This window comes from Erinaceus europaeus, chromosome 21, assembly GCF_950295315.1.
Source record: "Erinaceus europaeus chromosome 21, mEriEur2.1, whole genome shotgun sequence".
NCBI classification, from domain to species: Eukaryota; Metazoa; Chordata; class Mammalia; order Eulipotyphla; family Erinaceidae; genus Erinaceus; species Erinaceus europaeus.
In genome coordinates, this window is record NC_080182.1 from 2,601,279 (window position 1) to 2,610,780 (window position 9,502).

At 57.4% G+C, this 9,502-nt stretch overlaps 1 long non-coding RNA gene across 1 annotated transcript; it reads right to left on the reverse strand.

Annotated features, from left to right (window-relative positions):
• Positions 1 to 2,147: 2,147 nt before the first annotated feature.
• On the reverse strand, positions 2,148 to 8,661 carry LOC132535217 (uncharacterized). The gene is made up of 2 exons (XR_009546986.1): positions 8,463 to 8,661; positions 2,148 to 2,361 (listed from the first exon to the last, which is right to left on the reverse strand). It is a non-coding gene; the product is annotated as an uncharacterized LOC132535217 (long non-coding RNA).
• Between the last annotated feature and the right edge of the window lie 841 nt (positions 8,662 to 9,502).

Sequence of the window (9,502 nt, forward strand, 5' to 3'; positions counted from 1 at the left end):
CCCTGAAGAAGCTGTGCTTCTGAGACTTGCAGCAGGCCTTCCGGGTGGTCTCAGGCACCTGACACAGTTACCTTCACCCTTCACTGTTACTGTGCCCCCAACATGCACAGCTGTGCTCACTGACCCCTGGGCTACCCCACCCAGCAGGCGCACACACCCACAGCACCCATCCAGGCAGTACTAGCCAAGCACCTATCACGTATGGGGGTTGTCACGCTTAGGGTCCTGTGGGTTAGGGTCTTGCTCCCACAGCAGCCACTGACCTGTGACTGATTCCCGGCCCATGAGGAGGTGCAGCTCAGGTGGAGCTCTCTCTGGAGGTCCCCAGTTCAGGTGGGTTCAGGGGTCCTCTGGGAGGTCACGACAGTGCAGCTGAGCCCTGCAGGCGAGGCTTAACAGCAGCCACTAGGGCGTGAGCAGAGGACAGGAGGGGACATGGACGTGAGCAGAGACTGGGGCACCCAGTGGGCAGGGCAAGGGCAGCAGGGAGCTATGGGGGGGGCAGAATGCGGCTGGGTGGGTGGCAGCTCACAGATCCCTGACACAGGACACCAGGCGGAGGAGCTCCTCTGGCTCCTGTTTCTGGGCTGCAGGTGCAGAGGCCTTGGGACCACTCAGCTGCCTACCCAGCCCAATTTTGATTCTATATATGTTAAAATATTTTATTGGTTTACTTTAGTGAGAGAGAGATAGAGAGAAAGATATACAGAGACCAGAGCCCTGCTCAGCTCTGGCTGATGATGGTGCAGGGGATTAAACCTGGGACCTGAGAATCTCAGGCATGAAAGTCCCTTTGCAGAAACACTATGCTTATCACCCCAGCCCTGACTCTACATATATTTATTTATTTCTGTTTTTAAGTATTTTTTAATTGTTGGATAAAGACAGAAGTTGAAGAGAGAGAGAGAGAGGGGGGGGGAGCGCTGCAGCCCCGCTTCACCACTTGTGAAGCTTTCCTCCTGCAGGTAGGGACCAGGGGCTTGAACCTGGGTCCTTGTGCACTGTAACGTGTGCGCTTAACCACATGCGCCACCGCCTGGCCTGATTCTGTATATTTTAGAGACAGTTGGAGATTAGGAGAGAGAAGGTGAGACAGCAAAGCACTGCCCACTGGTCGTGAGCACCCCTTCGCTTTTATGCTTGGTTCAGTCTGGGAAGTTCCGTGTGGTGCCGGGGACTAAAACCAGGGCCTCACCCAGGGAAGGTGGGGGCCGTGCTATGCGCCAGCCCCGGGCGCACTGCACCATCAAGAGTTCCAACCTGTGCTTTCGTTACCTTTTTAAAATCTCACTCACTGGCATGTGTGTCCTCTCTCCGATTCAACAATCATTCTGCAAAATTCAAACACACCTAGAAGTGGGGAGATAGGTAACAGACACCCTGCCCCGCCTCACGTCCCCCTCCCCGATCTGGGATCGAAGTGAGTAGGTGAGTCAAACCCCAGCTGGCTAGCTGTGACTACTGCAGCACGTGGCCCTGAGGGGAGACTCCCTACAGCCCATCCTTGTGGGAACCCCTTTCATCCCTTGCCCCACCCCTGTAAAAGCCGAGAGGTGGCCTGTTACATCTTGTTCTGCACTTCAGCTTTCTTTATTTCAAAAACCTGAGGAACCTGTGAGATACTTCCCAAGGTATCAGGAGCACATGTCCTCAGCACGCGACACACACGCACACACACACTTGCCAGCTGTCTTCCTGCAGGCACCAGGTGTGGTGGTCCTCTCTGCAGATGCTTCTCTTGTGTGGTGGCCCTCTCTGAGGATGCTTCTCTCGCCTCCTTGGAAACAGAAACACCAGTTCCTTTTACTAGTAACAACAAGGCATTTGCACGCCATAAGGCTGGCTCTAGTACTGACCACAGTTCCCTAGCTGTCAGTCTAGTGACATGGCTGTACAACCATCACCACCATGTCACTGCAGAACTGCTGCATCCCCCTGGAGAAACCTGCTGTCCCAAAGCAGTCATTTCTCACACAGGAACACCCTACTGGCCCTTCAACCCCACTCACCCCCCAGCTCCTCTCTCCCTCTCTCCCCCGCTCTCTTTCTCTCTCCCTCTCTCTCTAGGTCTGTGTGGCACATTTCCTATAAATGGACTCATACACTACCTGACCATTTGTGTCTGGCTTCTTTTATCAAGCCTCATGTTTTCAGAGCTCCTCCAAAACTTCGTTCCTTTTAATGACCGAGTAACATCCCACTGCGTAGTTACACTGCCTAGTCTCGTCGCATTCATCCCTTGGTGAGCATGTAGGCTGCGTCCATGATCTAGCTACTGTGAGTCGCTGCTGTGGCCGCTGTGTACCAGGTCTCAGGCGATGTATGTCTTCAGATTTCTTGGGTATAGACCAAGGAATGGACCTGCTGAGGCATGCGTCCACTTTTTAATATGTCAAAAAAGAGTTTATTTATTAGTGAGAAACAGAAGCTGAGCGTGACTCCAGCACAAGTGACGCTGAGTTCTGAACTCAAGACCTCGTGCGGGCAGGTCCTGCACTCTACCGCTGTTCTCCATTCCTTCACGCCTGCCTGCCTGCCTACCTGCTTTCCAACAGCTGCCAAACTGCTTTGCCCAGCAGCTGTCCCACTTGACAGTCTCTTCAGCCACAAGTTCCAGCCAGGTTCTATTTTCTCCACATCCTCACCAACAGTTGCTATTTTAAACCATAACTAAGGCTTTTAATGCAATTCAGAGAAATTAAAGTCGCCTTTTTGTACCCACAGTAATTCCATCTTCCTTTTCCTTCCTGTTATTGTTACTGGAGCTTCGACACTCTGGGTCACCTTTTTCACATGCAGAGAGACAGAGAGTTCGGAAGACAGACCAGAGCATCAATGTAGTACTCCCACATGGTGAATTGGGGGCTTGAACTCGAATTGTGCACATGAGAATTCTTGGGCCAAAAGTCACCAAGGGGAGGTGGCACATGGTGGCACGGAGAAGGGGCTGTAGGGTTAGCCTCCGCAGTAGGGGCCCTGTCTAGTGCAGAAGGGATGAAAGAGGGGGTGCAGGTTGCTGGTGGGGCTGCCTTCCCCCAGCACTGCCCAACTCAGAGCACTAAATGGCGCAGCAAGTGCCTGGCACATAGGGAGTGCAGAGACGCTGGGCGCTATTGTTTCTCAGAGAAGAGGCCCAGCTTCCTGCCCAAGCACCAGGCTAAGTGTGTGTGTGTGTGTGTGTGTGTGTTGGTGGGGGACGGCACAATTAAAGCTATCAAGGCATTGATGGGACAGCCAATCAGTGTGGACTGGTGTTTTGTTCGGGGTCCACCCAAGGGCAAGAGAAGAGGTGGCCGAAGACACAGCAGGAGTCCAGATCGGAGTCGTCGCTGAAAGCCCCTTTTGTGCAAGGGTTCGATCCAGAATTTCCATTTGACTGTGCAGTCTTGGAAGAATTGTTTTGGGTGGGGGTGAACCTCAAATGTGTTTATATTCGTCTCTTATATTATTCGCCTAGTGTTTGATTTAGCATAAATACTCCATTTTTGTTTTCTACTTAAAAAAATAAATAAAAATAAAGCTATCAAGGCCAAAATGGACATGCCAATTCATAAATACAAAGTGAACTTGTGTGTCAAGGCCTTATGAATACATGACTTTCCCACAACACTGGCGCTTCCTGGCCCCCACCATTGAAGGGGCTTCGTCAGTGTCGTTGCCTCTGTCTCTCTTGGTCTCTCTCTCTCTGCCTGTCTTTGTTTCTATGTGAGAAACGCGAGTGCTGAGCACTGCTCAACTCTGGCGTGCGGTGGCGGTGCGAGGGGTGAAACCTGGGTCATGAGGCGCTTACCTCCTGTGCTCTGACTCGCTGAGCTAGCTATCTCCCCAGCCTCCACGCCCTGTTTTTATTACTGAATGATGACAGTGGGTCCCCATAAGCCAAAAATGCTCTTTTCCCTACTCCTATGGAATCTGCCTGGCGGCTTATACACTTCGCCAACTTTTCCTCAATGGCCCTGACATGGTGCTTCTTTCTCGGGCTGACGTCCAATGAGCTCATATTCTTTTCTTTAATACGCACTCTATTCGCTGCATATTAAAGAGCGAGTGGGGGGGTGGGCGGTAGCACGGTGGGTTAAGCGCAAAGGACCGGCGTTAGGGATCCGGGTTCGAGCCCCTGGCTCCCTACCTGCAGGGGAGTCGCTTCCCAGGCGGTGAAGCAGGTCTGCAGGTGTCTGTCTTTCTCTCCCCCTCTCTGTCTTCCCCTCCTCTCTCCATTTCTCTCTGTCCTATCCAACAACGAAGACAAACAGTAATAACCACAACAGTAAAACAACAAGGGCAACAAAAGGGAATAAACAAATCAACATGAGAGAGAGAGAGAGAGAGAGCATTTCCCATGGAACAGAGAGGAAGAAGGACGAGAGCAGTCAGGGCTGGAAGCAGGTGTCGGGCTGAGCTTCACGGGGGCTCATGGCTGAGCTGTAGGCAGTATCTCTTTATTCGTGCACGATGCAGCGCAATCTCAGCCGAGCTAAACTCAACTAAAGCGAACAATGTTGTCTTTATATATACTTCCCAAGTAGGGCGTGAACAGGATGCGACGCAGAGAGGGTGGAGAGAAAAGCGACTGGTGCAAATCAGGGTGTGACAAGGAGGGGATCAGGATGTGACAAGGAGAGGATCAGGGTGTGACAAGGAGGGGATCAGGGTGTGACAAGGAGGGGATCGGGGTGTGACAAGGAGGGGATCAGGGTGTGACAAGGAGGGGATCAGGGTGTGACAAGGAGAGGATCAGGTGTGACAAGGAGGGGATCAGGGTGTGACAAGGAGGGGATCAGGGTGTGACAGGGAGGGGATCAGGGTGTGATAAGGAGGGGATCAGGGTGTGGCAAGGAGAGGATCAGGTGTGACAAGGAGGGGATCAGGGTGTGACAAGGAGGGGATCAGGGTGTGACAGGGAGGGGATCAGGGTGTGATAAGGAGGGGATCAGGGTGTGACAGGGAGGGGATCAGGGTGTGACAAGGAGGGGATCAGGGTGTGACAAGGAGGGGATCAGGGTGTGACAAGGAGGGGATCAGGGTGTGACAGGGAGGGGATCAGGGTGTGACAAGGAGGGGATCAGGGTGTGACAAGGAGGGGATCAGGGTGTGACAAGGAGGGGATCAGGTGTGACAAGGAGAGGGGCGGGGCAGGCGAGAATTCTGCCCCGGAACCACCAATGCCCTGGAGGGAGGGTGGTGCTTTACGGGAATGTCAAGTGATTTGTGTACATAGACGCAGCTTGAGTGGCCTCAAACCAGCCCCACACAGGCAGGCCGGTGCTTGGTGAGGCAGAAGCCGGGGGAGCTGGCAGACCACCCAACAAGCAGGCATGGCAGCGGGGTCCCCACGCGGTCTCCCCACGGCCGGGCGGGGCGGCAGGTGGCGGCACCGGGCGGGGGTGGTTGTCCCCGTGTCCCTGCGCCCCGCGTCCCCGCCCGGCCGAGCTGCACCGCGAGCGCCCATCGCGACCTGCTGCCGCACCTGCCGCCTCCACGCGCGGCCCCCGCGGCCCCCGGAGCTGGCGGACGCTGCGACTGGGGGACGCTGCGACTGGAAGCGCCCCCGGGGGACCCCGCGCCATCCCCGCGCGCGAGCCCTCCAAGCGCCTGGCGTCCGCCCCCCGCAACAAGCTGCAGCGGCCCCCGCGGCGAGGCCTTCCGGCGGCGCTACTGCGCATGCGCTTCGCCGAGTCCTGGCCGGCCCGCGCGACCCGCGCACGCGCCGCGAGGAGCCCGTCACCGCGCACTGGGAGCGCGCATGCGCTCTGCCACCCCGCCGCCTGCGCCACCACGTGCTGGGCAAGCTGGAGACGCCGGGTGCGCCCGGCCTGCGCCTCCCCGGCCCGCCAGGGGGCGACAGCGCGCACGACCCGGCGGCGCCGCTCTTCCGGGACGTCGGGCCCTTCTACCAGCGCCGTGTCTATGGCCTCTACCGCGTGGACTACCTGCTCTCCGACTACTCGGTGCCCAGCCGCCTGCAGCGGCGCTAGGTGGCAGGGCTGGGAAGGGGTCCCACAGCTCCGGTGCCCTGGCCGGTCTGCCCACCTGGGGGACGTCCCGTGTCACTGGGCTTCACCGAGATCCTCTACTACACTTACCTGGCCGGTCTGCCCACCTGGATGACGTCCCGTGTCACTGGGCTTCACCGAGAGCCTCTACTACACTTACCTGGCCGGTCTGCCCACCTGGGGGATGTCCCGCGTCACTGGCCTTCACTGAGAGCCTCTACTACACTTACCTGGCTGGTCTGCCCACCTGGGGGATGTCCCGTGTCACTGGGCTTCACCGAGAGCCTCTACACCTACACTTACCTGGCCGGTCTGCCCACCTGGGGGATGTCCCGCGTCACTGGGCTTCACCAAGAGCCTCTACTACACTTACCTGGCTGGTCTGCCCACCTGGGGGACGTCCCGCGTCACTGGGCTTCACCGAGAGCCTCTACTACACTTACCTGGCCGGTCTGCCCACCTGGATGACGTCCCGCGTCACTGGGCTTCACCGAGAGCCTCTACTACACTTACCTGGCCGGTCTGCCCACCTGGGGGACGTCCCGCGTCACTGGGCTTCACCGAGAGCCTCTACTACACTTACCTGGCCGGTCTGCCCACCTGGGGGACGTCCCGCGTCACTGGGCTTCACCGAGAGCCTCTACTACACTTACCTGGCCGGTCTGCCCACCTGGGGGACGTCCCGTGTCACTGGGCTTCACCGAGAGCCTCTACTACACTTACCTGGCCGGTCTGCCCACCTGGATGACGTCCCGTGTCACTGGGCTTCACCGAGAGCCTCTACTACACTTACCTGGCCGGTCTGCCCACCTGGGGGACGTCCCGTGTCACTGGGCTTCACCGAGAGCCTCTACTACACTTACCTGGCTGGTCTGCCCACCTGGGGGACGTCCCGTGTCACTGGGCTTCACCGAGAGCCTCTACTACACTTACCTGGCCGGTCTGCCCACCTGGGGGACGTCCCGCGTCACTGGGCTTCACCGAGAGCCTCTACTACACTTACCTGGCCGGTCTGCCCACCTGGATGACGTCCCGTGTCACTGGGCTTCACCGAGAGCCTCTACTACACTTACCTGGCCGGTCTGCCCACCTGGGGGACGTCCCGCGTCACTGGGCTTCACCGAGAGCCTCTACTACACTTACCTGGCCGGTCTGCCCACCTGGGAGACGTCCCGCGACACTGGGCTTCACCGAGAGCCTCTACTACACTTACCTGGCCGGTCTGCCCACCTGGGAGACGTCCCGTGTCACTGGGCTTCACCGAGAGCCTCTACTACACTTACCTGGCCGGTCTGCCCACCTGGGAGACGTCCCGTGTCACTGGGCTTCACCGAGAGCCTCTACTACACTTACCTGGCCGGTCTGCCCACCTGGATGACGTCCCGTGTCACTGGGCTTCACCGAGAGCCTCTACTACACTTACCTGGCCGGTCTGCCCACCTGGGGGACGTCCTGTGTCACTGGGCTTCACCGAGAGCCTCTACTACACTTACCTGGTCGGTCTGCCCACCTGGGGGATGTCCCGCGTCACTGGCCTTCACCGAGAGCCTCTACTACACTTACCTGGCTGGTCTGCCCACCTGGGAGACGTCCCGTGTCACTGGGCTTCACCGAGAGCCTCTACTACACTTACCTGGCCGGTCTGCCCACCTGGGGGACGTCCCGCGTCACTGGGCTTCACCGAGAGCCTCTACTACACTTACCTGGCCGGTCTGCCCACCTGGGGGACGTCCCGCGTCACTGGGCTTCACCGAGAGCCTCTACTACACTTACCTCGCCGGTCTGCCCACCTGGGGGACATCCAGAGTCACTGGGCTTCACCGAGAGCCTCTACACCTACACTTACCTGGCAGTCTGCCCACCTGGGGGACGTCACGCAGACCGGTGTTCACCGAGAGGCACCGCTCTCACATGGACCTCGTCAGCTTGCCCGTCTGGGTGACGTGACACCAAGTTGGGCTCCGCTGAGCACCGCTACACCTGAGCTTCCCTGACGGGCCCGCCCACCTGGGTGACGTCACGCCCACCTGTCAGGTGGCCTGCCTGTCAGTGAGGCTTTGCTTCCTCCAGCTGCTCCAGCCCCGGGGACTGGGGGGATGGGTGATAGGGGCTTTATTTTGGGGGTGATGGGGGGGAGTCATCTCAAGGGACTCACCACTGAGTCAACTTATCTCAGGTAGGAGAAGAAACAGAGAGGGAAAAAGACACCACAGCACTGAAGCTCGCTCTGGTGCAGTGCGGACCTGGCCCGAACCGGGATCAGGCCCGTAAGAAAGCAGCTGCATTGTTCAAGTGAGCTCTCTGGCTGGCCCTGGATAACAGGTTTTTAGGATGTGAGACGAGACTTCGCCGTCTATTTGGTCCCCTCACACCTGGTCGAGGTGCAACAGTGAAGGATACTGGTGCACAGCTGTGGCTGTTGCCGGATCCGCTGCCCACCCACCTGCCCTCCCTCCGTGGATAGCTGACCCGGCTGAGCAGAGAACCTGCAGTAGCCAAACCTGTTGGTGTTCAGAGGGGAGCCGCCACCCCTCCACGGCTGCCGTACTCCCCATCCCAGTGTAGACAGAGGCCGGGTCTTCTGCATGCACCCCCAGAACCCAGAATGAGCCATGGCAAGTTCATTTGAAATAAACAAGTCTTGTTACTTTTTGACATTACAGAGTTTCCTTGGTACTTTTTTTGGAATCTGCACTGGGGGTTGGGACTATCTGTCCCCAGCTCAGAGGTGTGTGTGTGTGTGTGTGTGTGTGTGTGTGTGTGTGTGTGTGTGTGTGATTTGCCAGTAAGAAGTCATGCTGTAGGGGACTGTCCCAGCCACAAGTCCCTGGAGGAAGTAAGTGCTCCCACCCACCAAAAAAAAAGCCCAGAGTCTGGGAAGAACAGGGTGTGGAGTGTATGTGAGGCTCTGACAACTAAGTCAGGGTACAGTGGAAGAAGGGTGGCCTGGCAGGTGGCTTGAGTCAGGCTGGTGCGGACACTGCACCCAAGGAGCTATGTCTGGGTCACTGTCACCACTGGCCTTGCTGCTGTCCACCCCACAATCTGATTTGATGACCCCCCCCCCTTTGTCCTGGGCTCACTCAGCACCCACACAGCCTCTACTGTGACCTAGTGTGTCACCGTTAAAGTTACCCTCTCTCTGCCACTGTTTTGTCATCAATTCTATTTTTGGAGAGCTGGGATCTCTCATGTGAGTCTGAGTGATTTCACTGCTTGGGCCATTTTTTCAGAGAGCGAGAGAGACCACAGCACAAGCGCTTCTTCAGGGTTGACACGGGTGCCCTTCTGATACTATCCAAGGGGTTCCCATGTGGTGCCCGGGCTCCAGCCAGCCTCAGCACCACATGAGAGCGCCGCGCACAGCACCAGGGGAAGCTTCATGAGCGTTTTAGTGGTATGTTGGTGTCTCTTCTCTATATCTCCCTCTCTCTGTCCTGCCTCTAACAGTAAAAGAAAGTTTTTTTTAAAAATTGGGGGGAGGGGAGTTCGGTGGTAGCGCAGTGGGT